Source organism: Stegodyphus dumicola, chromosome 10 (assembly GCF_044657685.1).
Source record: "Stegodyphus dumicola isolate Sdum_Otavi_A_Nest chromosome 10, ASM4465768v1".
Lineage (NCBI taxonomy): Eukaryota > Metazoa > Arthropoda > Arachnida > Araneae > Eresidae > Stegodyphus > Stegodyphus dumicola.
This window is the reverse complement of record NC_140777.1, coordinates 3,914,494-3,917,953: the sequence shown is the minus strand read 5'-3', so window position 1 is coordinate 3,917,953 and position 3,460 is coordinate 3,914,494.

The following is a 3,460-nucleotide window of genomic DNA, read 5'->3' as shown; positions in this document are numbered from 1 at the left end:
CACTGAGTCTGTCAAACTGGAGTTGCAAATAATTTATTTCGAACAATGTTGCCACTTCTCGCTTCCAAATCACTGAGTATGCTAAACAAAAATGCTTTAAATCTAAACAAAGTGTGAAATAAGTGAAGCAAAAACACTCCAAATTCAAAATTCTGACTTCGAGGTGCCTGATGAGGATTGTGCAGTAATTAACATCGTTATTTAAACTTAACTACTACTTTATCTAATATTTTTAACTTACGTTTCGTTATTACTTTTCTTGTTGCTCAATGGCAACAATTATTATTGTTGTTAAAAAATATTCTTTTTCCTTTTTGCGTAATGTTTAGAACGTAAAGTTTTCGGCCATTTTTTATGTTGTTTTTGTTAGCGATGCTAATTTAAAGCTGCATTTTAACTGAATATATAGCTTTTAATTTTTTAAAATTATCGTATTCATTCATTGTAGTTCATTTGAGTGATTTAAAAGGCATCTGTACCTTTTTGTTTGCAGTTGTTCTTTACATTTTCTGACATTAGGTGTCATGACATTACTTCTGATTCGAAACAATATTTCCGGCAGCAAAAGGATTTAAGAAAAAAGACTTGTTATATGTTGTCGAAGAAACTGGAGCGACATTGCTTCAAACGATCACAATAACATAACTGAAAGAAATTATTTTTTCAGAGTAAACAGTATTTGGATAATTCACAGTTCGTTTCCGATTTTTTGATAACGACTGTTAGTGAACGGAGACAAAAAGAAGAACTTGATGAAAAGCTAAAACAAAAAGAATACGAAGAACGGGAAAAGGTGAGGCAACATGACTTGAATTGCGCGAATCCATGCAAAATCGCCAATAGCAGATGAGTCTCAGAACTCTGTTACTTTCACTAGATCTAAAAATAAATTTAATTTTCGAAATCAGAAATTGCACAGTTTAGTGGTGACATTAAGGATTGGCTACCCTTTTAGAGTCAATTCTAACAGATTCATAATGCTGAAGAAATTTCACCTGAAATTAAATTTCAGTGCCTTATTCAAGCTACTCAGCAATTCAGTGCAATTTCAATTGGAAGCTTGAATAGCAATTTCAGTGCTATCCAAGCTTCCAATTGTTGCCACCAAATACTGTATTATCTTTAGAGATAATACACCAAATACTGTATTATCACCAAATACTGTATTATCCTGTATTATCTTTAAAGAATTTAAATAATGAAGAATCTTCACGCAATGTATGTATATTTCTCGCACTGGGAAAATCCGATGCCACCTAGAGCGAGCCATTACATTTTGAATAACTTAATCCTCCACCCAAATACATGCATTTAGAAGTACAGAATTTGAATTTTAAATTATAAGTTTCCTGTCTTTAAAACTTTAATGAATTTAAGTTTATGTGACGTAAGTGCCAAGAACGTGATATCTAAAAAATAAAGCTAGCACACAAAACATTAATAATACAAAGACACAAAAAATGTTTTGTAAGCTATCTTACCAACAAAAAACGAACACTGATATGAGGAAATCTGAAAAGTAGAAAAATGTATGCCAACACTTAACACTACATCGGGAATTCCAGTATATTCTTTTGATAATAATACAGCCTAGAAGCATAACGATACACTACTTTTAAATATTTTGTAATTTTGCTGTTGAATCGTATATGGCGTAAGAACGAATAAAATGATTCTTAATAATAAAGATAGCACGAGTGACTGCAAGAGCAGAATGGTAGACTGCGAACTCAGCGAGAGCGTACAAATCTTACCAAATGCTTTTGGGCGATTGCTAAAGTCCGAAATCATTCAGATTTTAATTATAATAATTGTTTAATTATTTAATTGGATTTTTGATAACACGTTTACGCTCGTCAGTCACGAAAGGAATTAGAAAAGTCTTATTATTAAACCTGAACTCAGTTTTGATCAGTATAATAGTCTCGAATCTTCTAATTTTTACCTCGATCGCTGAACTAATAGCATCACACGCTAGAAAGGTTTTACGTTATTAGGTAATTTAGTAAATATACACGTCGAACCCAATTTAAAGCAGACTCTAAGGATAAATACAATTAGAAAGTAACAAAAACGGAAAAAAAAAAAAAGTCTGAAAGTTTTAAAATTTCATATTACGCCTAAAGGGGCTTTTTTTAACGTTTTTTGCGTTACCTTTATTTATTAAATATCATGTTCTTCGCAGTTAAACCATAAAATTCGATTCAATGCTGCCATAAAATTCCATAAATTCGATAATAGGGCTGCTTCTCTAAGGAAAGGAAGCTATTCGAGGAGGAAGTTTATAGGAAATAGCTTGTGCTCTTGTGATAGAACAGAAAAATTACGAAAAACGCCCAAGCAATCAGCTCGTTCGCTGAAATTTGAATCTAGAGCTAATCACCAGTGTTCAGCGGCCTTAACCGCTCGTTCATTGGTAGGAGTTACTTAAAGCCGTTTAGTCAACTATTCAGTCGGCAAAGAACGGAAAAACAAATCGACGGGGGTTTGTCATTTCCTGCTCCGCATTTGTAGGAAATTTGAAACTTCCACAGTACACGAAATTTGAGCTATGTTTTAATGTAGTGAACACGAGTGGCACAGATATGCTACACTCCACAGATAAACATGAATTTTGCCAGGGTTGCAGATGATTTGTTACAATAATCCTGCAAGAGCTTATTTTCTGTACGTTTACTTATTTTATTTATTATTCTGGCAAAGCACAGTCCCTTAGCCTATCTGCTTAAGGGGAGCGATGCCTTCGTGGAAGACTTTCTAAGGGAAACTGGCTCGTATACACGTTGCAATGGGGAAAACGACGAAAACACGCATGCAGCCAGCTCGTTACCCTAGAATCGGACCCAGGTCGGAACTACCAGTGTTCAGCCATTTTACCGCTCGGCGGCTTACTTGTTGTAGGAATATTTCATTTTAGCTACGAATTGTTACGCTATTCTTAGAATCATTTAAAAACTGCAGTTTTCACACATAGCCTGCCAGATTTTGCTTTTAAAACCATTAAAAGTTTTTAAAAAAATATGAAAAAAATAACCAGTTTTCTTGCAGGATTGGAAACATTTCTCTTTGGACTCCAAGCGACCCCGTAGTGGCAGATGATCTAAGAGCAATTAATACTGATAGTTAGACCTCGTTTCAAAATCTGGCGAATGAGCTGATAGTATGTTTTTATGGGTTTTCTCGTCTGCAAGAAACAGATGCTACAAAATCTTGAAGTCCTAAGTTTTTATCTTCTTCTGTGAAAGTCCTTATAAAACATGGAAATCTGTTGATATGCGTAAACAGATTATATTCTGCGTTTCGATTATGCAATTACCATTATAATCAAAGTAAAATTAGCCGTTACTGGGCAAAAGCAAACTCACTTTGACCCTAAAAATGATTAAAGATTAACCATGAGTTCAGCGTTGTCAGAGAGTTTTTAACCAATGTAGCAGAAGCAGAATCAAAAATTAGAAAA